We start from the raw sequence: 27,176 nt of genomic DNA, 5'->3' as shown, positions 1-27,176 counted from the left end.
CCCAGCATTTGGGAGGCAGGTGGATCTCTGGGTCTGCCTGGTCTACATAGTGAGTTCCAGAACTACCAGGGCTACATAGAAACCCTGTCTCAAAAAAAATTAAAAAACATATTAAAGAGAAAATTTTACTTATGGAAAAATTGGAATTTTCTTTAGTTATGACATTTTTTCCCAATGTTCATTAACTGTGTCCAACTAGATGCTGAGGTAGTTAACTAACTTCAGTGATAATCAAAAGGACAGGTAGTTTAGATCAAAGTAAACCTTTTCTTGGATTAGATTGTAATCCTTGGTCATGTCTGTGGCTTGGCCATGGTCTTAGGAAATTCGAAGCTTTGCTATTTCATCTTTGAAAATGGTGGTGGCACACGCCTTTAATCCCAGCACTTGGGAGGCAGAGGCAGGCGGATTTCTGAGTTCGAGGCCAGCCTGGTCTACAGAGTGAGTTCCAGGACAGCCAGGGCTACACAGAGAAACTCTGTCTCGAAAAAACAAAAAGAAAAAAAGAAAAAAAAAAAAAAAAAAAAAAGAAAATGGTGGTGTTTTGTTAGAATCTTAATGTTTATAGCAAGTTTATCTTGAGTCCTGACAAATTATACCTTAGGTCTGCTTTGATGTATTGAAATACTATTTCATATTTACTCAGTGTTTATTCTCTTGGAGCATACAGCAAACCCTGTCCCTTGGCCTCAGCTTCATGGGGCCTCCTCAGGCTGTCTTCAGGAAGTATGAGTGGCTTCTTGCTGTACCAGGAAATACCAAGTGCAGGGCTCATATGAAGGAACGTATCATAGATGCAGTGTTCTCAAGAATAGAAGACATGGAGCCTGCACTCGTTTGTAAGCAGACGTTCCTCTTCAGGAAGCCAGACCAGTCAGCAGCACCTTTGTGTCAGCCTGGCACTTCTGACCACCTACTATGTTACTTATGCCAGAGTAGGAGCTACATGGTGCCAAATTTGTTCATTTGGCTTTGAGATAGAATCTCACCTATAGCCCTGGCTGTCCTGGAACTCACTATGCAGATTCTTAGGCTGCCTGCCTCTGCCTCCTAAATGCTGGGATTAAAGGTGTGTACACTCATTCTCTACAGTACTAGATTAATTTTGTTATAACCAAAGCACTGGGCAGATTGTCTGCAGTAGGCCCATAGCATTTGAAAACTCAAAATGTGTTTCTCTCTGCTGCAGACTTGGTGCTAAAGTCCAGGAAAAAGATGTTCTCTGAGAAAATCTTAATGGTGATGGCTGCCAGGCGTGGGATGTTTCTTTTTGCCATCCTGTGATGTCACTGAATCTCTCATAAGAAATGTAATGAGTGGTGGACGGAGCCGGCTCAGTGATTAAGATCATGGATTAAGTTCCTAGCATCCACATCTGCTGGCTCACGGCTGCCTGTAACTCTGAAGCCCTCTTCTGGCCTCCAAGGGAATATGCATGCTCCATCCATGACCTCCCAAATGCAAATAATTACAAATAAAACCTTTTTAAAAACTTAAGTGCTGGTATAGGTAAACACATTAGTTAGCTCCTTTTTTTTGTTGTTGTTTCTAAAGTGGGTATTTGATCCAGTGTTATTTTTTTCTTCCAAATAAGTCATAAATGTTTATATCATTCATAATCATTAAGACGGATTCAGTGGGTAAAGGCACGTGTGGCAGCTTGAGTTTGGTTCCGAGACCAAACCCACAGCCATGTCCTCTGACCTGCATGAGTGCTGTGGTGCTCACGCCCACACATACATCTGGTACACATGCGAGAGTAATGACACGGTTTCATTATGTCAGTGCAGGTTTAGATGAACAAGGGTATCATCATGTAGTTCTCTCCTTTTTAATGATAAAGTTGTGGGTTTTTTTTTAAGGGCTGAGGATGTAGCTCAGGTGCAGAGTGCCTGCCTAACATGCATAAAGCCCCTGGGTTCTTTCCTAGCAGTGCTAAACCCAGGATAGTGTCTTAACACACCTGTGATCCTGGCCTCAGGAAGTGGAGCTCGAGGAACACAAGTTCAAGGTCATCCTCTGTTATGTTGCAAGTTTGAGGCTAGCCTGGGCTGTGTGAAGCCCTGTTTCAAAAATAAATAAATATAAGAATGAAAAAAATCTATCAGTATCATAGTTTTCTGAGTTCTTAGAAACATTCAAATGTGGACTTAAGTGAAAAAATGCACGTATGTTGTAAAGAATAGTGTATGCCTCAACAGTTAATCTATGAGGTTTTTTAACTGTTGAGGCCTTTTAACTTTATCTTCAACCAATCTGATAAAATATGCATCTCTGTAACATATTGATTGTGGGGCTGAAGAAATGGTTCCACTGCCAAAGGTTAGGCTTACAACCAAAAATATAAGATGTTAATTGTGGCCGCGCAGTAGTGGCGCACGCCTTTTAATCCCAGCACTCAGGAGGCAGAGGCAGGTGGACCTCTGAGTTTGAGGTTAGCCTGGTCTACAGAGAGAGTTCCAGGACAGCCAGGAATATTACACAGAGAAACCCTGTCTCAAAAAAACAAAACGGAAGGAAGGGAGGGAGGGAAGGAAAGAAAAGATACTCATTGTGGCCTGAGAGGTGGTTTGATTAACAGCACTTCATGCTGTGGCAGATGACCTGAGTTTAGTTCCCAGCAACCACTTTTGAGTGGTGGCTCTCACCTGTGACTCCACTTGCAGGGCATCTGATGTTCTCTCTTAGTCTATGAAGGCTCCGGCGTACACATAAGCCATCCAAATGTACATATATGTACTCGATAAATACATGACATTTAAGGAAAGATTACTAAGTCACTAAACTGGACATGTTGGGGAGGCAGGACGATCTTTATGGCTTCGAGGCCAGCGTGATTTTCATATCGAGGCTCAAGATAGCCAGAACTACATAGATAGACCATGTCTCAATAAAAACCACAGCACGAGCATGCGCACCAACAGCAGGTGTGAACGAGTGGTGGAGTGAGGGTTAGGAGTAGAGAATTGTAGAGAATTCCGGGTAGGAGGTGGAGCTCACAGGTGAGTACCTGCCTAGCATGTGTGAGCTCTGGAGTTTGATCCCCAGGACTGTTAAAAGAAATTCGTTCTGTTCAGAAATCTCCAGAAGAGCTTGTGTGTGTGTGTGTGTGTGTGTGTGTGTGTGTGTGTGTGTGTGTACATGCACACTGGTCCTGGCCTCTTTTCCCTCTTTAGTTTTCAACAAAAGTTTGTGTATGTATGTGTGTGCCTGTGCATGCACTTTCCTATCATGGCACACACACGGAGGCCGAGGACAACAGTAGTCAGTTCTTCCACCATGTAGCTTTCGGCTTGACCTTAGGTTATTGGGCTTGAGGGCCAAATGCCTTACCTGCCGAGGCATCTCTCTGGATCTGACTTCACGGTTTTTCTGTAGCCCAGGCTGACCTCAGTGATCTTGGGGCTTGAGCCTTTGGATTGCAGGGATTAGAGGCTTATACCTAGTTTTTCTCCTACTTGTCAAGGGCCTGCTATACACTGGTAAATATTCTGTGAAGAACTGCTTTGAAGTTGCAGCATGAAGAATCATGTGGGGGCTAGGAAGATGGTTCAGCGGAAAAGTGTGCTTGCTGTGCATTCATGAGAACATGGGTGTGGTTCCACAGCACAGCACGCATGCGCCTGCACATACAAATGGGTGTGGCTGTGCAAGTCTGGAACTCCAGTGCTGTTGGGAACAGAGACAGGAGGATCATTGGGCTGCTGGCTACCAGCCTAGCTCCAGGTCCGTTGCAGTCTTAAGAGTGATGATAGAGTGGGCTGGAGAGATGGCTCCGCAGCTAAGAGCACTGTCTGCTCTTCCAGAGGTCCTGAGTTCAATTCCCAGCAATGTCATCTGATGGCCTCTTCTGGTATATCTGAAGTACAGCTACAGTGTACTCAGCTACAGTGTACTCATATACGTTAAGTAAATCTTTTTAAAAAACAAAGAGTGACAGAACAGGACACCTGATATCCTCCACATGGGTGTGCACCCTCACACACACACGCACATACATCACACACATAAACACAAAACTATGACAGCATAATAAGCCAGGCGTGTTAGCACACGCCCTCAATCCCTTAACTCTGGAGGCGGGATGAGAGATTGATGATTTACAGAGTTGAGTTTCAGACCAGCCAGGGCTACATTGACACCCTGTCTCAAAAAGTAAAGAAAGAAAAATAACACTAGCTTTAAAAAAGGGTCTGGTGAGACAGCTCAAAGAGTAAGTAAGGGTGCTTGCTGAGTAAAAACCTCAAGCCCTGGATCCCACAAAGGAAGAAGAGAACCAATCCTCTGCCACACAGTGGTGCCACTGTGTCTGGCGTGATTCAGGGGCATGTGCGTTGAGAGTCTAGACCTCTGGAGCAATGGGAAGTAAAAGGCTTAGGAGACACTGGTGTACCCAGTGTGGGAAACACCGCGTAGCTCTGTTCCTCCTGTGGTTCCCTTTCCAGGAGTTTCTCTGTTACATTTCCTCTTAATGATGCAAATGAACTTGAAGAGACCTCTTAATGGCCTGATGAAAGAGTGTGAATGGGCTTGTGGGAACTAGAGTGTTAATACTTGAGTCTGTCTCAGCAGGGCATCATTGGCACCAGAAACGGAAGGCAAATTAAAACTCGTTCTTTTATCTTTTCCAGATCCCGTAACCCCTTTAGTTTGCAGCTTCTGCGTTACCCTGCTCTGAAAAGAAAAAAAAAAAACGGAACTGGCCAGCACCAAGTTGTTTTTAAAAGTTGGTGTCACCTGTATGCAGGCTTGGAGCCTCCTTGCCTCCTTCCCTGCGAACCTCCCTCTTTCCTAAAGGCTTTTCAGCTCATTAGTGAAATAAGCGTCCCTTTCTATTCTGTCTGTACTTAGCCACCAATTAGACAGCCGAGCAGAAAAGTTCCCCCGCTGCGGACTGTGCTGGGGCCATTAAGAACCTGACATTGCTTTGCTAGTGCTAGCTGCTTTTAAAGCTCTTTTATCTCCCAGGAAAGGGCCTCAATGGGTTTGGTCTCCTTCCCCCCCCCCCCAGCCCCCAGCCTGTAGCTATTTCAATCTAACTACACATTAAAGTCAATTTAAGATATTACTAAAACCTTTAGATTCTTTACGTGAATCACCTCCACTTGAATTCAGTTAAAAATATCTCACTTTCACAGCTCAAGAGGGCCCTCCATCTCCACCAGCCTCAGCCCCTAACAAAAACATTGACATCCAACAAGCCCGGCTGCTTATTAACCCGAGCTATCTAGGCCTGGTGTTACATACCTATACTCCCCGCAGCTCCCAAGGAAGATGCGCATGCGCCGTGAGTTCCAGGCCAGCCTGGACTTACATGGAAGACCTGTCTCCAAACAAATCAGGCAGAGAGGCTGGAGGGATGGCTCAGCAGTCAACTGAGCTTGTTCTTGTAGAGAACCCAGGTTCAGTTCTCAGCACCACCTGGTTGTTACCAGCCATATCTAACTTTGGTTCCGGGGGATCTAATGCCCTCTCTTGCCTCTTCAGGCACCAAGCATGTACTCAGTGCACACCAAACGAGCAGGCAAAACATACACATAAACTAAAAATGAATAAATCTTGAAAAAAAAAAGTCAAAGATTTTATTTTGCCACCAAATAAATTCTATCACCACATACACCAGGTATGGTGGCACATGCCTAATTAAGTCTCAGCCTTTGGGCAATGGAAGCAGGTGAATCTGAAGTTAGGGGTGGGTGGGGCTGTTGTCCTTGGCTACAGAGAGGAATTGGGAGTTCAAGGTGACCCTTGACCACATGGTGAGTTCAAAATACCTTAGACACATGAGACCCTGCCTTAAATTGTTTTTGAAATTCTATTTTGTGTGAGCATGTTGGCTGAGAGGTATACTTGAGCCACAGCGTGCTCTGTCAGAGCTCAGAGAAGAACTCACAGGGTTAGGATCTCCCCCTCCACTGTGTGGATCTGAGGACTGAACTAGTTTGTCAGACTTGGTGGGTTGTATGTACCTTTAATTGATGGGCCATCTCTACAGCCCTACCCTACTTCCTCCGTGGTCTTATGAAAACAACAACAGGGCTGGAAAGATGGCTCAGCGGTCCAGAGGTCCTGAGTTCCATTCCCAGTACCCACATGGTGGCTCACAACCATCTATAAGGAGTTATGGTGCCCTCTTCTGGTGTGCCAGCATACATACAGGAAGAACATTGTATACATAATAAATACATAAACCTTAAAAACAACAACAAAAAGAATAGAAAGTCCCTTGGTCATTGTTGCTTTGAGATACTTCTGTATCACTCAGGATTGTTTTTCACACCTCCCTCCCTTGGGTGGGGTGTGCTTCCTTGCCTCATTCATAGTTTGGGGCCTAGCCATGAGACAGTTGGCCACTGAAATGTTTGTGGTTGAAGCTCCAGGAGGGACCTTCAATGAGCTTCCACTGTTGCTCTGACTTTACCGTCATTCATCATTGAAGAAAAATATGGCTGACTAGCCCCTGGGCTACCAGAGACATGTGGAGTTATCCCAGTTCAGTCTGCACCTGAATCCTGTTGATCCAGTCCAGCCAGGCAGAGGAAGTGGCTAGACCACAGCCTAAAGCCTGCCAGTCTTAGCCCTTGAGAAAAGAAAAGAGGGAAGAACCGTAACCAGAAAATTTTGAGGTGGTTTGTTACGTTAATTACTTTTCTATTGCTGTGTGAAAACATCATGACCGAGCTGGGTAGTGGTGGCGCACGCCTTTAACCCCAGCACTCAGGAGGCAGAGGCAGGTGGGTCTCTGAGTTTGAGGCCAGCCTGGTCTACAGAGTGAGTTCTAGGATAGCCAGGGATACACAAAAGAAACTCTGTCTTGAAAGTAAGCAAACAGAAAACCACCATGATCAATACAACTTAAAGAAGGAAGGGTTTATTTGGGGCTTCCAGTTCCAGAGGGCTAGAGTCTCTGATGATGAAGCAGAGGCAGCAGGTGGAAGTCAAAGCCAAGGAGCTAAGAGGCACCCCCATCCACCCACCCAAGATTTACTTTTATATGTATGAGTGTTTTGTCTGAACATATGTCTGTGTATTCCTAGGCATTCCCAAAGAAACAAGAAGAATGCATCAGATCCCCCAGCATATAGAACTAGAGATACAGGCAATTATTTGCCACCGTATGAATACTGGGAATTGTAGCCAATGTTTTTAACCACTAAATCCAGCCCTGGGAGCTTACATTTGAACCAGAACCAGGAGGCAGAGAATACCCTGGGGATAACAGGAAGCTTTTGAAACCTCAAGGCCCACTCTCAGTGACATATCTCTTCTAACAAGGCTACAATCTGTTCCTTCCCAAACTGTTCCACCCACTGGGACCAAGCTTTCTAATGTCTGAGCCTGTGGCAGCCATTCTCACTGGAACAGCACATTTGTTACACAGTACTGTTTCATTGCAGCCCATTCTTCTTACTATAGTCCTAGTGGTGTGGGGGTAGAGGGTGGTGGGGTTGAACCTTGACCCTTATACTTGCTGTACCCACAAGCTACCTCTATGCTACACGCCCAGTCTCCATCGTTATCTATTCATGTATAAATCTAATGATGTCATATCCTTATTCAAACCCCCTGCCTTTGTTACTTTTTTATTACCATGACAAAATACCACCACCGAGGCAACTTACAAAGAAAGTGCTTAATTTGGGTCTCAGAGGGTGAGAGTCCATGAGCAGCGTGGCAGCAGGCAGGTAGTCATGGCGATGGAGCTATAGCTGAGATACTACCTCTTGTTTGACGGGCATTAGGTAGAGAGCTAACTGTGAATGGCGTGGGCTTTTGAACCCACAAAGGCCACCCCTCGTGACACACCTCTTCCAATCAGGCCACACCTCCTAATCCTTCCTGAACGATTTCCCAACTGGGAATCAAACAATCAAATATTTGAGCCTATTGGGGGGAAGGGGGCATTCTCGTCTTAACCACTATACACCTCAGTAGTCCTCTTTACTGTTGGGATAAAGACCAAAAGTGTAGCTTCTAAAATCCTAAAAGACCTGGACGGAGCCTGTTTGACCAGCTTCCTTGGTGTCTCTCTCTCCATCCCTCTACAAACAACCCCCAGCTTTCTCACTCAGTTGTGTGGGCCTGTTGCATTTTTTTTTTCTTTTCTTTCCTCCTCATGATCTTTGCATGGGCTGGACCCACTGCCTACAGCACATTTCTCCCTGTTCCTTGCCTAGTTAATTTCCAATTTATAACTTCAGTGTAAGCTTTCACTTAAACTGGATGTAGTGGTGCACACCTTTAATCCCGGCACTCAGGAGGCAGAGGCAAGTAGATCTCTGTGAGCTTGAAGCCAGCCTTGGTTCTACAGAGTGAGTTTCAGAACAGTCAGCACTGCAAAGTGAAACCCTGTTTCAAAGAACAACACAAAAGACTTACATTTTTATTAGTTTTTATTTGGGTATTTTGTTTTGCTTTGCTTTGTTTTGGGGGGGGGTGGTTTACATAGCCCAGGCTGCCTGCAAACTTGTTATGTGGTGGAGAAGATGACTTGAACTCTATTCTCCTGCCTCAGCTTCTTTCTTCAGTGCTACCACATCCGATTCAAGTGTGGACTTAAATGAAGATCCCTAATAGAACCTTGACCCTAACACAAGGCTGTATTCCTACAGAGTTCAGCTTTTAGCACTTAGCTTCGGTTACAGAGAATTACTCATCGGTCATCTGGTTGGCATGTGTCACACCCACCATGAAGGCAAAGACAATGTCAGTGATTTGCAAAAGACACCTGCAAAGGAGATGCCAGGCCTTAGAGGCAGGTTAATTACAGTGATAATGAGAGATGTCTAAATGGCACTGAGATAGAATGAACACTATGGTAAGAGGGATAGCATTAATATCAGGAAGGTTGGCAACTCGGGAAGGTTACACTGGGCCAGAATTGCCTGGGAGTTTCAGGCAGGTGACAGCAGCCCTGGAATATGAAAATAGCATCAAAATCATGCCCTCCCTTTTTGGTTCTTAACTTTAAAAATAGTGTGAATGCTTTTGAAAGACACTATCGTAAGTCCCCAGGATGTGCAGAGGACAGGCAAAAGCTGTAAGATTTGATTTTTGAATTGAAATTTTTACCTGGAACCCCCCGCCCCTGGGAGGGGAAAGCAGGAAGATGAGGTGTTCAAGCCCACCTCATGATGTACAGGCCGGCATAGGAGGGCCGTGAGTTCAGGCCTATCTAACAAGGGCTAGGGAAGTGGCTCAGTAGCCCAGAGTTCTTACTGCACTAGCATGAGGACCAGAGTTCAAATCCCCAGCACCCACATAAAAAGTGGGTGTGGCTACAAGAGCCTGTAGCCCCAGTGCTGTGATACAAGAAGACCACAGGTTCGCTAACTGCCAGACTCTAAGAAAGCTGTGAGCTTTAGATTCAGAGAGAGACCCTACTTCAGGGGAATAGGGAGGGTGGAGACAGAAAAAGATACTAATGTCCCCCTTTGGCTCGCACATGGGCACACATGGGTGTACACCCCTACACATAGGTATACATACACCATACATATATATACCACACGCATACACCATACATATATATACCACATGCATATACAAATCTCATCAACATTTCATGCCCTTTCCTTGATATCATAAAAGGAAGCCTGCTGAAGCAAGTTTATTTTAAATTCTACTTTCTCCACAATGTTTTCAAACATAACCCAATTTGTCGTTGTTCTTAAAGGGAAAAAAGTAATAGACAAAAATGAAATCATCTTTCCCTAGTATCTTGATATAGTTCTCTGAGCTCTATAGCTTATGTTAATTAAAAGATTTCAAGAGAGGATCCAAGAGTGTAGCTTCCTTTAAAAAAAAAAATTGCCTGTGTTGGCTCTAATTTTCATTGCTTAAATAATGAATAATCATGGCTGCCTGTCATGCACCATGTGGGAGCAGAGTGAGCCCTCTCAGATAACAGCATATATGTGCACGTGTCCTTCGGCATGTCTGCATAAGGTTCTGTGTGAGGCTCTTCATTAGCAGGCATCAGGGCCGAGATGGGAAGCCTCTGCTGCCGGTGGGAAGTAATTTCCCACAAGAATTTTTTTTTTTTTTTTTTTTTTTTTTGGTTTTTCAAGACAGGGTTTCTCTGTGTAGCCCTGGCTGTCCCGGAACTCACTCTGTAGACCAGGCTGGCCTCGAACTCAGAAATCCGCCTGCCTCTGCCTCCCAAGTGCTGGGATTAAAGGCGTGCGCCACCACAGCCCGGCTTCCCACAAGAATTGTAATGAAGAGGCAAAGAGGTTAGGTTGTGGAGAAACACAACTACAAAGTTTATTTAGATTGAGCAATCTCTGCTGGACAGAATAAAATCTGGCTGTCACAGTGTACGAGGTGAGAAGGCAAGGTTAGACCTGAGCTGCATACATCACAGAAAACTCCAGACCAATAGCAAAAGAAGCCTGTGACACAGGAAGGTCTAGTCTAGAGGAGGTTTGACATTTTTCTACCATCTTGTGAGGGGGAAAGGCAGAACAAAGCTGCAGATAGCTCTGGGACCTGTTCCTTACACTGCTGAGTGGTCCATCCCTCCCTGTGGCCGGGAAGGAGCTGCTTGTCAATCGTGTTCTCAGCCTCTCCGGATACTCTGATAGTTCTGCAGCATCTGCAGGTATGAAATTCGGGTAGCTATGTTCTAGGAGGGGCATGGTGAGTGTTTTAGCACTAACTCACAAAGAGTGAAGGGTATTTGCTTTTAAGGATTGTCTTTCTCTTCAGTCCTTAATTGGACAATAACCAGTGGTCAAAAGGTAACACATAAGAGTACATTTAAAGGCAGAAGGCTGAGTGTTTGCATTCAAGGTGAGATCTCACTGCTCTGCCGAGTGACTAGAATGTCCGAAGCTGCACCCGCAGTCTGATCCAGTGCTCTTCTACAAACACACAGGTCTGCAAACTACTAGCCCCAGGAAAGGGGAAATGACTTTTTAAAACTGATCCTGGGCACATATATCAGGTTTTGTGATGTGATGGGTACCTCCTTATCAAATGCTGTGGAGACCAACCTTCTGGGAGCAGGCTGGCAGCCAGCCAGATGTTCACAGCTGCACCTACCCTACTCAGGACAAAATATGTATATTCACAGATCTACAAAATGCTTTCATCGTCATGTTTAATAATTCCTTGTTATCTCCAAAGGAAAATTGGTTGAGTTTTTGCCAAGTCACAACCAAGAAGGATGGAACCTGACTGCCAGCCCCTGTCCCCTGTGCATCTGGCCTCCAAATGTCCGTTCTCTGAAAAGTTAGAGCCATCCCAGATATAAGCAGATCTCAGGAGTAGGGATCAGAACAAAAGGCACTTGTTTCACTTAAACATGCACACGTGCACCTTGGTGCACATCTTAAAGTCTATGGATGGTCTTGAATCAGTCTTGAGCCCCCGCCTTGTTTGAGATAAGGTCTTTATTCAGCTATGCCCACAGCAGTCTAGCTGGCTGTGAGCTTCCTGGGGTCCTCACGTCTCCACCTCCTTATCAGGCCCTAGGACTAGATGTGCACTACCTTGTCTGTCTTTAAGGGTTCTGGGGATCAGAACCCAGGTCAGGGCTATAGACTTGTTATATAATCATCCTTAACGCTTTACCCAACGAGACGTCTGTCCAGCCCCTACCCCAACCCCACCCTTGTGTTCTGTGCGCGTGCTGTGCGTGTGCTTGTGCTTGTGAGCGTGTAGGACAACTGTGTGGAGTTGATTCCCTCCTTCTGTTTACTTGGGTTAGAATATCAAACTTAGCTCATCAGGCTGTGCGTCAAGTACCCAGCCTGTCACATCAGTGGGGTTTTTTGTTAGTGTTTTTGAAACAGAATCTTACTCCTATAGCCCAGGCTAGCCTGCAGCTCAGTATGTAACTGTGAAGTCTAGTTTTGCCTCAAACTCATGGCAACCCTCCTGTCTCAGGCTCCTGAGATTACAGGCATGAGCCACCATGCTCAGCTCTGTTTACCATACTTTTTGTTAGTTAGTAGTTGTTACATTTATTTTATTACTTAACTTGTTTGCTTGCTTATTTATTTATTTATTTATTTATTTATTTATTTATTTTGGTTTCTTGAAACAGGGTTTCTCAAAACAGAGTTTCCTGTGTAGCCTTGGCTGTCCTGAAACAAGCTCTGCAGACCAGGCTGGTCTTGAACTCACAGATATGCACCTGCCTTCGCCTCCCAAGTTCTCCCAGTCACTACCTTGAACATTTAAATTTTTTTAAAGCTGGTTTGCCCACTCCTTTTGTGGCACTGGGGTCAGAGTCAGTGCCTGTGCACGCTGAGCACATCACCACAGAGGTGCACCCTCAGCCTGTGTTTGTGTTACTTCCTTGTTGCTGTGATAAAGATATCTAACAACAAAAACAAAAACAACTTAAGGAAGGGGTGACTTTAAGTGTAGTTTAACAGTCCACCATGATGGGGAGGCCGGACATGGGAGTGGGAGGCGGCTGGTCGCATCACCCCTACCGTCAGGAAGCAGAGAGATGAATGCTGGTGTCCGGCTTGCTTTCTCCTCTTTGTGAGTCTGGGACTGCAGCTCATGGGCTAACGCTGCCCACATTTAACTCGCCCCTTCTAGTTAACACCTTGTAGACATGCCTGCAGATGTATCCTCAAGGGGAGTGTAGACCCTGTCATAGTGACAGTCAGTATTAACTGTCACCATCAGAATATAACTCTCTTGTTCTGCTTCTGGGTTTGTTTTGAGCTATGTAACAACGGTGTCCATCCCTGGACTGCACTGGGCTGTGGCCTTCCTGCTTCCCAAGGAGGGACTGTCAGAACTGACAAATGTCCCTTACCTCCTAGGCATAGGGTGGAGCCAGAGCTAATCTGAAGTCATTTTGCTGCCTAGAAATGCCCATTGCCCAACTCTGAACTCATGGGGGTCATTCAGGGGCTGACGTGTGTTGATAAATTTACTGTGATTTTGAACCATAAACACAATAGAGTTCAGGGCTCAGGGTTAAGAGCACTGGCTGCTCTTGCATAGGTTCAGGGCTGGCTTCCCAGCTCCCACATGGCAGGCAGTTCACAGTCATTTGTAATTTCAGTTCCAAGGGGTCCAGTGCCCTCTTTTGGGATCTGAGGGCACCACATACACATGGTGATGAGACACACACTCAGGCCAACAGTCATACACATAAAACCAAATAATCAAATCTGTAAAAAATACATATGAAAACTTGGGAAACTGCAGAAGTAGCCATTCTTTCTCACTGGCACATCTAATCTGTCTGCACTTCCTGCTCAGTCCTTAAATCTTTAAAAGAATATAATCCACACTCTTACATCTTGACTAGCAAGCAACACCAACAGTTTTTATTGATTTGTGAAACATGCATATTTACATAAAAAACAGGGTGCGCATGTGTTTTTGCATCAGTGTGTTCACTGGGAACTTGAAGGACCCATTGGTGAGCTGTATTGGCAAATATTTGTTGAGTTTTTGCTCCAGGCACAGTAGCCTTCTGGATACTGTTGGAGATCCAGTCATGAATAAGGCATATTTATGGCCTTTGAGGACTCATAATCCCATAAGCACCGTGTCACTCGGTTATGACTAAGGTACAGTTTGTGGAATCAAGAGTAAAGAGCAATCTGAGCATTTCAGGGTATAATAAGCATAGTGGTTTTTAAAAACATTTTTATTGGATATTTTATTTACATTTCAGATGTTATCCCCTTTCCTTATTTCCCCCTACCCAGAAACCTCCTATCCCATCCCCCCTTCTCCTGCTTCTATGAAGATGTGCCCCCACCTACCCACCTACTCCCACCTCTCCTCGAATTCCCCCACACTGGGGTATCCAGCCTTCATGGGACCAAGGACTTCTTCTCCCACCTATGCCCGACAAAGCCATCCTCCCCTACCTATACAGTAAGCATAGTGTTTCAAAATGTCTACTGCAAGAGTCGGGGAGGTTGGTAGTTGAATCCCCAGCACCCACATAAAAGCTTGTAATCAAAGAGCTGAGTAGGCAGGGCCTCAGGGCTTGCCAGTCTAGCCAGGTTAGCCTTAATTAATTAAAAAAAATATTTTTAACATGTTTGAATGGAGGTACTCTGCATGGATGGATAATGCTGCTCCCAGAAGCTATAAAAGTCTTTAAACAAAAATCCCAGTGTCAGGTATGGCTCGCTCTCTGTGAGCTGGTGGCCAGGGAGCCACAGAGGCTCCAAAACACTGGAGGCGGCATTGTATGGTATTGCTCTTGATTGTCCACCGGCTGAAGACACCACACACTTGGGATACTGCACACAGGCAAATCAAAGTGAAACCAAGTTAGCAGCTTTCTCCCTTAAGGCAGGCAGCCTGACAAGAAAACTCATGAAGAGACTGACGAGATGGCTCAGTGGTTACGAACACGGGCTGCTCTTCCAGAGCAGTTCCCAGCACTCACATGGCAGCTCACAACTGTCTGTAACTCCAGTTCCAGGGGGTCCAACACCCTCATACATGAGGGCAAGACACCAATACATATGAAATAATGATAAATAAATCATTAAGAGAAATAAAAAATTCACAAAGTGTTCCTCAGCTTCTGGATCAATGAGAAAAACTACTCAACAAACAAACAATCACAAATAAAAACAAAAAAACAAAAAATAGAATAAGGTGAAAAAGAAAAGTGGAAGATACCAGACTTTGACTTTTGACCTCCACACAGATGTACACGTACAACCAACATGCACACACATAACTGTTGTGTAGCAGTTTCCTCCAAGATGAAAATCTTCTGTCTTGCCGAGCGGTGGTGGCACACACCTTTAATCCCAGCACTTGGGAGGCAGAGGTAGGCAGATTTCTGAGTTCAAGGCCAGCCTGGTCTACAGAGTGAGTTCCAGGATAGCCAGGACTACACAGAGAAACCCTGTCTCGAAAAAAAAACCAAAAAAAAAAAAAAAAAAAAAAAAAAAAATCTTCTGTCTTTGAAGGAAGCTCCTTTAGACACAGATGCAGATGTCAAAGCGACTGTATTTTTTTTAAGACTTTTTATTTTATATGAGTACACTATCACTGTCCTCAGACACACCAGAAGAGGGCATCAGATCCCATTACAGATGATTGTGAGCCACCATGTGGTTGCTGGGAATTGAACTCAGGACCTCTGGAAGAGCAGTCAGTGCTCTTAACCGCTGAGCCATCTCTCCAGCACCTATTTTTTTTTTGTTTGTTTGTTTGTTTTGTTTTTTCGAGACAGGGTTTCTCTGTGTAGTCCTGGCTATCCTGGAACTCACTCTGTAGACCAGGCTGGCCTCGAACTCAGAAATCTGCCTGCCTCTGCCACCCAAGTGCTGGGATTAAAGGCGCATGCCACCACTGCCCTGCTTATTTTTTTTTTTTTTTTTTTTTAAGGGAAGATAAAACATTCCATCCTACAGCTAAACTCATTAAGCTCAGGAGTTAGACAATTCAATGGCTTCAGGAAGTTCCTGAAATTGACCAGATTCATTAGACCTCTCCCTTCCCAAGCATATGTTGGCAATAAAGCCAGCTGAGCTGCCTAGAAGAGGCATGGACCAACTGAGCTGCAGGGCAAAAACATTACCCAACTGGTTGAACTGCCTATAGACTGTGCAGTCTGTTTCAGGTTTCCAGGTTTTGTGAGCTGTCACTCATGCTGGGGTGAGCTTTGGTGACACGGCTGTCTTTGAGTCATTTCTGATCCTGTAACTTTACCCATACTTCTGTAACTCACACCAATAAAATTCATTGGTTTACCAAGTTGGATTTTGGTAGAGTTTTGGTCTGCAGTTGGCTTCCTGTCTGAGGTGAGTAGATGTTTGTTTTCCCCAGGGGTAGTCAGACAATAACAATACACAAAAGGTTACTGTATTTTTAAGGTTTTAGTTTTTATCATTTAAAATTTTATATTTAATATGGAATGCTTCACAGATCTGTGTGTCATCCTTGTGCAAGGGCCCATGCTAATTAACCTCTGTATTGTTTCAATTTTAGTATGTATGCTGCCAGGATGAGTACCATTTCTAGTTTTTTAGAATTTATTTATTCAATTAATTTATATGTGTGGATGCCTGTTGTATGTAAACCATAGGTAGGTGTCATGGACACTAGCAGAGAGTATTTTTTCCCCTTCCCTTCTCCCTCTTGCTCCGGCCCCACTCGCTCTGTGCCCAAAGCCTTCATGTAAGAAGGTGTTTTTATTTATTTATTGTATGTAAGTACTCTGTAGCTGTCTTCAGACACACCAGAAGAGGGCATTAGATCTCATTACGTATGGTTGTGAGCCATACTGGGATTTGAACTCATGACCTCTGGAAAAGCAGTCAGTGCTCTAAACCGCTGAGCCATCTCACCAGCTCTAGCAGAGAGTGTTGAATCCTCTAGAACTGGAATTTCAGTCACTTTGTGGGCTACCAGATGTAGGTGCTTGGAGTCAAATCCAGGTTCTCTGTGAGAGCAGCTAGTGTTCCTAACCACTGACCCATCTTTTCCACACTTAATTTTTATATTTTTAAAACCATATGCATATGTTTCTATGAGTGCAGTTTCATGCATCTGAATGCAGTGCTCACTGATGGCAGAAGAGGGCATTGGATCCCCTGGAGCTGAGTTAAGATGGTTTGTGAGCCATTTGAGGTGGATACTAGGAATCAAACTTGGGTCCTCTGAAAGAACAATGTTATCTTAAATCCTGAACCATCTCCTCAGCCCCCAATTTTATCCCCCTCCCCTTAGGGAGAGGAATAAATGTACATCAAAACGTGAAATAAAGAGCAGACACTGAAAGGTGGAGAAGCGGTAACTGAACCGAGAGTCAGGACTCTGATAGTAAGCTAAAACCCTGGAAACCTGGGGTTGGAGCAATAAATGACTCAGCTAAGAGAGCTTGCTGCTTTTGTAGAGGATCAGAATTCAGTTCCTAGTCCCACATGGTTGCTCACAACCGTCTGTAATTCATTTCTGGGAATCCAATGCCAAGGCATCAGACATACATGTGGTACACATACATACATGCAGGCACACACATAAATATTTCACAAATATATTGGAGATGAGACCACACTTAAGCATTCATGTCTCTTTAAACGGATGTCAAATACTAAAAGCAATTAGTATTTTGGCGAAAATGAGCAATTTTCCCCTTTCAACCTCTCCAGATACAGCAAGTCTGCCTGTAGAAACATTTTAATTACAGAGGCCCTGGGCACTCCGGGCTTCACAGACCCCAGACTAGGCCCCAAATTCAAAAGCAGACCTAACTGTTCCAAGATACCACGCCCACGTCCCTAAAGAGTCTGCAACCTCTTCCATTTCAGATTCTTTCCCGGGTTCTGGGTCAAGTGGCCTCAGTGAAGATTCTACCCTATATGACCCCTCACTTCTGCCTAGCCTGCTCCTCCCCTGGGTTCTCAGTACAGACTGAGCCCCTACCCACCTACCGCGAGACCCCGCCCACAAGCCGCTGGTCCCGCCCTCAACCCGAGATGGCCAATGAGTTGTCCTTCTCGTGGTGAGGCTTAGGGCTCCGCCCTCCAGCAGGCAGCCCGCCCCAAAGGCGTGTTAACCAATGCCTGTTCCTCTCCTGCCCTAGGGGCTCCACCCCTTCGGGCCCCGCCCCTCAGCAGTACCTCCTTCTGGGGCGTGGCCGGCGCCGCGCCTCCGTCGCGCGCGCGGATCCCGATGCCGCCCCCTCCGCCGGTCCCTCCTCCGGCAGCCTGGCGCCTCCCTCCCTCCCCGCCGCGGTGACTCACGGAGAGGCGGAGGCTGAGGCGGCCGCTCCTGGTGCTGCTGCCGCCGCCGCGGCTGCTTCTCCGGCTGAGCGCGCCCCGGAACAGGCCGCCGCGCTCCGGACCCGCAGCCCCCGGCGCCGCGCGTTCGGGCGGCCCAGGTAAGCGCGAGGCCCGGCCGCGACCGCAGCACGGGGCCGGCGCGGCGCCGGGACGCGGGGGAGCCGCTGGCCCTTTGTCTCCCGGGGAGGGGCCGCGGAAGGCACCTTCGACCCCGCCGAGACCCACCGGGCGGGCCCCGCTGGCGCGGCGCCCTGGGCCTGGACCGGTCGTCCCCACCACACCCGTCGCTGCTACCTCCCGCCGCAGACCACCCTGCTGCCTTCCTCCCTTTCTCTTGGGGGTCTCCTCCACAGGTGTCCCAATTGGTCACCCCTCTGAACCCGCGTGCTTGTCATCGCCTGTCCACCCTCCTGGTCCTATTACCCTGTCTCTTCCTCACCTTACCGCACCTCTTTGCTAGCATCCTGACTCTCCATGTTTCCCTTACTAGATGCTGCCAAGGTCTGTCTGCCCAGCTGCCCTTCCTCCCTCTCTAGTTTGAATGCACCGTCCGCTCCCCGAATTCCACCTCTCCCTGGTGTTTTTAGAAGGTACATGTGAGACACACATGTCTCACCTTCGCAGGGGACTTGGGAACGTGAGCCTGCAAATTAACCACTCGAGCCTCCAAACTGCACGTAGCTCCTCCTTTTTGCCACCCCAGTATCAAGGTTGCACTTCCCTTTTTCTTGAGCCTGGAGTTCTGGACACTCGACCTGCTGAGGCCCTGCAGCCTATGCTTGCTTCAGTGTGTGGAACTTGTCTGAGGAGTAACTCTGTTGGTTACCTCGTGGGAAGGCCCAAGGGGATCAAGAGTTTTATGAATAATGAGACTTGCGGCTTGCAGCACTTCCTATCTGAGGATCTAACTATGCCCTAGCTATTAATTATTCTGTCTCCTATCACAGATCCTAAGGAAGTGTGCCTAGGTAACTGCTGGGTATGTTGAGGCATGGAGTATGTTGGTATGGGAGCTGGAGGCAAGTCAGTTTTTCTTGAGGTTGACTTCTCAAGTGGCTTCTGGCTTCTTGTCTTCTGGCTCCCTCCCACCACCACTAGGCTCTTGTTCCTGGCTGGCAACCCTGTGATAACTGATCTCTTCTGCCATTAAGGTGTCCAGAGACGCCAGCACTTCTTGGATTCAAAGCAGGACTTTGAATCACAAATAAAGGTGCCAACTGTTAAGTGCCAGTGTCATTCATGGCTTCCTGGTAAAGCCAGTGTGGTCCATGTGGACAGAAGTTATTTCTATGAGATGGAGATCTATCCTTTTATGCCTTCCATGCTCTGGGGCTTACATAGTCCTTACCTTGTGGGAGATGGTAATCCTCGAAGGAAAGAGCACAGAGTAATGAGGAAAGAAATAAGTGGCTGAAACCATTAGGTGCTGTGAAGGGGCCAGAACACTAAGAATGGAGAACCTGGATGTGGTGGCTCAGCTTTTGGGAGGTGGAGCAAGAGGTCATCATGGGCTACATGAGACTCTCAAAAAAGGGGGAGGAAATGAAGCATCTGTAGGTGAAAAGAATGTGTTTTGTAGGCCGTGGTACATTATCCAAAAGAGTTAGAAGCCATTAGAGTGAATTGAGCAGAATGATATTAACATACGGTTAATTTTGTTAATATTAATATTAATTAATTAATATTAATGTTAATATTGTTGTGAGTACTCGGAAGGCACAGGCAAGGCAGAGTTCTATGAGTTTGAAGCCAGCCTGGGCTACATAGAGAAACCCTGTCTCAAAAACAAACAAACAAACAATTGTTCTGTCAGCCATGAAAAGACAGGATTGTGGGGCGGGGATTGTGGAGGTGGAGGCAGAGGTACTTGTTGATTGCCGAGATTGCAGAGCTGGAGGCGGTGGTGGGTTTGAGTCTAGGCGATGGTAATGAAAGGAAGGAACTAGAGTCAGTCTGTCCCCGATACTGGATGCAGGGAACTGGGAAGCAAAACTCCAAGGAACGGCCCCTGAAAGTTCTCAGCAAGTCTGCTTCAGGGTCTGTTGTGAAACAGGTACTGTGTTAGACTCAGACTCTGATGACATAAGACTCCTGGCTTTGAGCTTGCAGTCTGGTGGACCTCATAGCTTAACTGGAAACAGTCCCCATGTTACAGCAATGTACTCACAGAATAGGCCACCCCCCCTGATGGAGGAGAGCTTATAAATCAGTTAGAGGTAGAAGAGAGAGAACACACTGGGCTCTGTTCCCAAATCTGGGTGCATTATTTAAATGGAAGCATTAGTGCCCTGCCTCTGTGGCGAGTTGTTGCACAAAGAATCTGAAGGGGCTGAGAATGTAGCCCAGTCATAGAAAATGTGTGAGGCTCTGAGTTTGGTGCCCAGTACCTGCAAAATTAAAAAACTGGGATAAATAGTCTCATACACTTAATCCCAGCATTTGGGAGGCAGAGACAGACAGATTTCTGTGAGTTCAAGATCAGCCTGGTCTACATAGTGAGTCCAGACCAGCCAGGAGCTACATAGAGAGACTCTATTATAAAATAAATAAATAAATAAATAAATATATATTAAAAAAGGGTGAGGGGAGAGGAAAAGAAGGCAGTTTGGATGCTTTGATTACAGGCTAGAGAACACCTGAGTGAGCCTTGAACTTGAGCTATTAAATGGAATTAAACTTCTTGTCTGCTGCTTTGATTCTGTTCTGTCAGAGCGGCCTTTGGAGGTCACCTATGTGGGCAGTGAAGACCTAGGGCTGGCTAACTCCTTTGAAGTCCCCTAGCAGGTTGTTCCTTTGCTTTAGTGCCTGTCACGATCTCTGCATCAGCTCTGTGTTTGTGCATGTGTCTGAGCTGTCTGAGGCCAGGGTCTCCACCGCAGTCACCTTGTGTCTTCTGTAGTGTCTGAGGTCAATGACCTGCACAGAGTATAAAGGTTGGCTGGCTGGCAGTCCTACCATAGGCAGACTATGCGTTCTTGTAGACCCCTTTCTTAGAGTGAGCTGGCGGGAACCCAGCAGGTCGCCATGACTGTGCTCACTGGACAGGGCAGCTCTTCTTAGACGGGGCTGTTCTCTGTCCAGCCCTGCCCCCAAGAGAACAGCTGCCGAGCGTGCTGACCATGTAGTTATTTAACACTCAGCAAATATGAAGTGTTGCTCTTAATTAGAGCACGGACTTTATCCCAGACTCTGGGCTTTGGATCTCGGTTCTGCCGTCATAGGCTGTGTGAGCTTCAGAAAGTCGGTCTTCAGAAAGCTTAGCCAGTCTGTGTCTAAGCTTTCCCATTTGCAAAACAGTGATACTTCCCTCATAGAGTTGTTAAATGGATTAAATTAAGTAATACCTAGTCAGTGCCCCATGGCATTTTGCACTTAGTATGTGCTTCATCGAACTGCTAGCTATTATCTCACTTTTTAAAAGGGTAGGGATGGGAAGATGGCTCGGGGTAAAGTGCTTGCCAGACAAGAGTAAGGCCTGGAGTTCAGATCCCCAGGACCCAGATACATGCTGGGTGGGTGTGCTCACCTGATAGTAACCCCAGACTCAGAAGACAGAGAGGAGACCCTAGGGTAAGCTGGCTAGCAAGAGCCGTAAGGAGGCTCTGAGCTTGACTGAGAGACCAGCAGGTAGGAGAACAATTGAAGATAGTTCCAGACATTAGCTTTGGGCCATACATGCATGTGTGTACACATGTAACCCTTCGCACATGCAAAGCATGTACATATATGCACATCACATATGTAAAAAGGAAACTAGAGGGTGGGAAGAGAGACAGAAACTGTGTGTACAATGCTCAGGAGCTGGCTCTCTTCTTCCTCTTTCATGTGGGTTCTGGGATTGAACTCAGGGCAGCAGGCTTGCCAGGCAAGTGCTTTACCCACTGAGCCATCTCATCGGCCCAATTATTTCATTGTTCTTCCTTTATCCGTCCATCTCTTCCTTCCTATCAGAACTCGAGCTCTTTGAAAGCAGAGACCTTTGTCTTTTACTATAGTTCAATTCAGATACTCAAAAAGTAATTGTTTAACTGAAGCTGGGCATGATGGCACACACCCTTAATCCCAGGACTTGGGAGGCAGAGGCAGGAGGATCTCTGAACTTGAGCCTGGTCTACACAGTGAGTTCCAGACAAACCAGGGCCACATATTTGAGGCCCTGTCTCAAAAAAAAAAAAAAAAAAAAAAAAAAAAAATTAAATTAACTGATATCAGACACCAGTCATTATTGTATTGTATTGCAGATGTAGTCAAGATTCATTATCTAATAGAGTTTAGTTTTAAGATTTAGTTAGTTAGTTTTGTTGGATACTCAACTTAGGAGCTCAGATATGCAAGGTGACAAGTGCTACTCAACTACTGCCCATCCCCCACTTGATTCTTCCTTTACTGAGTATGTCTAGTAGGTCAGCTTTGTGACTCAGTGATAGAGAACAGCCGTAAGGGCCTGAAGCCCATGGTTCTGGATCTAGCAATGAAGAATAAAACTAAACTAAAAGTAGATTAGTGAACAGATGAATGTGGTGTGTTGAGGGAATGGACCTGGATTTGACACAGGATGAGGGCAAGGGTCCAACTCGTTCTGAGAGGTGACTTTTGAATGGTGACATTGAGAGCTCTGTAGACAGCAAGTAATGGGGGCTGGGGTGTGGTGAGCAGAGTCTGGGCTGGATATGTGGCCATAGTAGGGAGTTGGGTTTTCTCTTGGGTTCTGGAGAGTGAGAAGTTGCTGCCTGAAACCTTTTCCTGGAGCTTTCAGAAGAATGCATTCCAGGAGAAGGATCAGGAAGCCAGGAAGAACAGTTGGCCCGAGTGGGAGCTTCCAGTTCTGGGGAAGTCTTTGCAGGCCAGCAGGTTCTGATTGGATAATACTCAGATAATCCAGGAGGAGTCAGTGGGTAGGTTGACCAAGACCTGCAGACTTAACTGAGCTTTTTTTTCTCCTGGAGTCTGTAAATCAGCAAGCATTGTCTAGTGATAAGACACCAGGTGAACATGGCCAGCCCTTAGCTCCTTGTTCTCCAGCAAGAGGGTGTCTCATAGACTCTGTTTGAAGCTATGTAAATTAGTCTTCCCTTCCCTCTGTACCCTTTCCTCCTCTTCCTCCTCCTCTTCCTCGTTAATATTTATTATTATTATTATTATTATTATTATTATTATTATTATTATTATTATTATTTTGCAGTACTGGAGTCTAGCCCAGGGTCTTGCACATATTAGGCAAGTGCTTTAGCTTTGAGCTACACTCCTAGCCGGGTTTCTGATACATCATGGTTGAGTAGCCAGCTTTCCTGATTTCTCTTCTCTTCTAGACTCCAGCAGGAGGAAGTCCTCATCAGCAGGCTTGCTTTGGAGAGCCAGGCACATTGTCACCTCTGAGCTATCTGGTCATCCGATAAGAACACAGAGATGTCTAGAAAGAACAGGTTTTCTTTGCTCTGCATGGAGCAGAATTGGAAACTTAGCAGAGAAGTGTGGGCAGAGGCAAGCTCACTGGGAACCAGAGCTGCCTTGACCTGATGTGGTGGCCAGCTCCATCCCCACCTCAGGCATGCCATTGTTCTTTATGGTGCACTACTTCCCATCCCGCCAACCTGAAGAGACCGAAGGAGTTAGCAGGGTTAGAACTGGTCTCTTTTTATGAGTCCCACTCAGGGTCCTAGGCACTTCATTGACAGAGTCTGAAACAACAATTAGCCACATGTCATCTGTGCTCCCCTAAGAACTAAGCTCAGAGTGGATGCAGCCTCTAGTTCACGCAGCAGGCTTTCTTATGAGAATGGTGTCTCTTCTGACCTTCGTCATAGTTCTGGAGATGCATGGAGTTATTGCCGCTTACGTAACCAGAAACTGAGGCCTAGAAAGGTTAGCGACCTTGTTTGGGGTTCAGCTTGTCAGGGACAAAGAGCTGGCTCCCTGGCTGCGGCAAAGGTTTGAATCCTAGGCCCTTTCCTCATCTTTTCTGACCTCGAGAGGCTAATTAGCCTTCCTTCATTTTCCCTAATGCTAAACAGAGATAACGGCACTTGGGCTTGAACTAAGTTTATGAGAGGACTGGGCACCAGCTGCTGACATAGTCAGTTATTAAAGGCCTATTATGCTCTGGTCCTCTACAAAGCCTTGCTCAAAAGGGGAGGACAGTGTCCCAAGAGAGAAGGCCACCTGTGGTCAGTATAACTGGACTAAAATGTTGTCCTCCTTTTGAAGTGTGTGAACAATTGAAGGGTCACGAATGAATCTTTTTTGTTTTGTTTTGTTTTTCAAGACAGAGTTTCTCTGTGTATTCCTGGCTGTCCTGGAACTCACTCTGTAGACCAGGCTGGCCTTGAACTCAGAAATCCACCTGCCTCTGCCTCCCAAGTGCTGGGATTAAAGGTGTGTGCTACCACCACCAGGCAGGTCTGTTTTCTTTAGTTTGTCATTTAGGCCAAGACCAGAGACCGAGAAGTGAAGTGGTCTCCCATGTGTCCTTTTTTCTAGTGAGTCATTGATTCAGTGAAGAGATGGGGACTGAGAGTAAAGGTCAGCCATGCAGGGCTTATCCAGCTTGTGGGCACTAGGACCACTGTGTAGGTAGAGCAGAAACATCCCCAAGAGGCTGACAGTCTCATGGAGTCATGTGCGTCAAAACTGTGTCCACCAGAGTGTCTGGGACTCTCGGGAACAGACTCTGGATAGAGTTTCAGATGCGCAGCAGTCCTGGTGTCTCGTCACTGTCAAGAAGAGCAAGGGAAGAGTTAATAGCCTAGAGCCTCTACACTTAGTGTGAGCTTTGCTGGCCACAAGGAGTACCTTGAAAGCTGGGGTTAGGAGGAACTTGTTTCCGTGCTGGGCATGCCGGTGTGTTCCTGTGATCCCAGCACTCAGGAGGCTAAGGCAGGAGGATCAAGAGTTTAAGGCCAGTCTTGGCTCCAGGGCTAGTTACAGGCCAACCCGTGCTACATGGCACTGTTTTGATGGAAGGAACCTGCTTCCTCTTAAAGGGTTACTTTGTCTATTCCTTGAGTCTTCATCTCCCTGAAGGTCTTTTTCCATCAACCTGGTGCCTTTTTTTGTTTGTTTGTTTGATTTTTTGTTGTTGTTGTTGGTGTGTTGGTTTGAGGCAGAGTTTTGTTTTGTTTCTTCTAAGGTAGAGTCTCACTATCTAGCTCTGGCCGGCCTGGAACTGACTGTAAAGGCTAGGCTGGCCTCAAACTCAGAAATCCACCTACCTCTGCCTTTCAAGTACTGAGACTAAAGGTCTCACCATGTGTCACCATGCCCAGGTACCTGGTGTCTTTAAGTAACAATTGCCTTGCCTTGACTCTCCGGGATTCTCTTCCTACCAGACAGGTTCCCCTGCTGCCAACTTCAGAAACAGGCCTGCAGTGGCAGGTGGGCTGTGGGACCCTCTCTGTGCCCACAGAGTTCCTCAGGCAGTGCATGAATGTGGTACCCTGTGGCAGATCAGTAGGTGCAGAATGGGGTGGGGCCAGATTCTTCTTGCCCAAATCTGCCCAGTGCTAGGCCTGTCCATCTCCTCAGAGACCAAGGTCAGGGAGGCCCAACAGGTTGTGGGAAAGCACACAGTGTTCCTTCCTCTCCGGCAGGGTCGAGAGAGCAAAGGGCTGACAGAGGTGACTTCCCACATTTAGAGGGAGAGGAAGATGGAAGGGCATTATGGCAAAGCTGTCCATGTCACTGCATGGTGCTCATAGGTTAATGGGCATGGCCCAATCCTCCAGGCTACGGCTGGGGCAGAATCTGTCTATCAGATGGTGGGCGCAGCAAGGACACCAGGTCACTCAGTGCACCCGCACTTCTTCAAGTGAGGTTGGAGCCTGCGGTGATGCTGTTGCAGCCTGGAGAATGTGACCCACTTCTGCCTCCTCTTCTGTGTGGGGAGCCGGACAGGAGCTTTGAGACAGGCTCCAATTAGGCTTCCTCAGACCTGCATGCCACCTAAGTGTCCAACCACACATTTCCTGCCACTGGAATCCCATGGTCCTTGTCCCTGAACTGAACAGGCAAATGAGCTTACCGCCTGTTATTCTGTAACCTTGGGCTCCGCCAGCGGGGGTTTCCTGTGGAGATCAGGGTCCCTCATGGATCAAACACCTCTCACTGTGTGGTCCCACCCCTGTTCTTCCTGCCAAATCATGAGGCTAATAGTGGACCTGTTTCCAAGGCGATAGTTTAGCCCTGCCCATACCCAGGTCTCATAGTCTGCTGCTCTAAGCAGTCCAGCTTCCTAGAGACATGCCGGCTCCCACTGTAGGGTTGTGAAATAAGGGCTGCTTCTAGTGTCTACCAGGTAACAAACATTTCATGCCCTTTCACATATTACATGTCTGGTGTGTGTATGTGAGGCTACTGATGTAAACACATGAAGGTCACTTGTCACATGTCTGGTGTGTGTATGTGGGGCTGCTGATGTAGACACATGAAGGTCACTTGTTACATGTCTGGTGTATGTATGTGGGGCTGCAGATGTAGACACATGAAGGTCACATGTCTGGTGTGTGTATGTGGGGCTGCAGATGTAGACACATGAAGGTAGGAGTACTGTGGGGGTAACTGGAGATTTACAGCTCATGAGGTCTAATAAATCTGCCCCTGATTGATGCCATTTTGTTTACGAAGGCAGCCATTAAAGATGTCAGCAGAGGTCAGCTGGGGCAAGGCCATGAGACTCCTTCCCTAACTATGTGCTTTCTTGACTTCTAGACTGTGGAAGAGGGCCCCTCATTCTCTCTGTCAATGTTGATGACAGTGCTTGCATTGCAACCATAGGAACATGGCCTTCCTCTGGCCAGACACTGAGGTTGCAGGAAGATGGGGTGCTGGTAATTTTTAGGAGGGCATTGTGGGGCTTTTGGGCAAGCAGCTGGCTGTGAAGCACCCTCACACACAACACACACACACACACACACACACACACACACACACACACACAAACACACACACACACACACACAACACACACAAACGCATACATACACACAACCCCTTTCTGCTTCCTTCTCAGAGTAGCCTGCCGGAGCTTTGACAGACCTTGATGGGGTGTGGACAGCAAATGCAGAGCTGGATTTCTTCCCCCTGGGGAGGGGCTGCCACTGCCACCTGACAGCCCTCATGCTGTATACTCTCCCTGTACTTTGGGTAGTAGCCAATCATGGTTACTCCTTGGTCCCTGCAGAGCAGAGACTTCTGAGGCCTCAGCACAGTGGTGGAGAATGTCAGATACTGCCCTGGACCTTCGGGCCCACTCAGATGAAGCCTGCTCTTTATCTAGTCATGCCTTTGTCTTTTAAAAAAGATTTACTTACTTTATTCTGTGCGTGTGAGTGTTTCCCCCATGTATGCATGTGCACCATGTGCGTGCCTGGTGCCCAAAAAGGCCAGACCAGGGCACTGGGTCCTCTAGAACTGGAGAAGACGATGGGTCTGAGCTGCTTTCTG

General features: G+C 46.7%; 1 protein-coding gene and 1 non-coding gene across 3 annotated transcripts in view; one reads left to right on the top strand and one right to left on the bottom strand.

The window, feature by feature from the left end:
- Window positions 1-15,857: 15,857 nt before the first annotated feature.
- On the bottom strand, window positions 15,858-15,966 carry LOC117709783 (U6 spliceosomal RNA). Its single transcript, XR_004606999.1, has one exon. It is a non-coding gene; the product is annotated as a U6 spliceosomal RNA (small nuclear RNA).
- A 1,730-nt stretch (window positions 15,967-17,696) lies between these two features.
- Window positions 17,697-27,176, top strand: part of Ctnnbip1 (catenin beta interacting protein 1) — a 47,372-nt gene continuing 37,892 nt past the window's right edge. Inside the window, exon 1 of one of the 2 annotated variants that reach the window (XM_034503960.2) lies at window positions 17,697-17,836. The gene's annotated coding sequence lies outside the window, so the exon portion shown is untranslated. The remainder of the gene's footprint in view (window positions 17,837-27,176) is intronic. The other variant, XM_034503961.2, reaches the window with a different exon arrangement.

Source organism: Arvicanthis niloticus, chromosome 5, assembly GCF_011762505.2.
Source record: "Arvicanthis niloticus isolate mArvNil1 chromosome 5, mArvNil1.pat.X, whole genome shotgun sequence".
Lineage (NCBI taxonomy): Eukaryota > Metazoa > Chordata > Mammalia > Rodentia > Muridae > Arvicanthis > Arvicanthis niloticus.
This window is presented reverse-complemented; position numbering and strand designations above follow the sequence as displayed.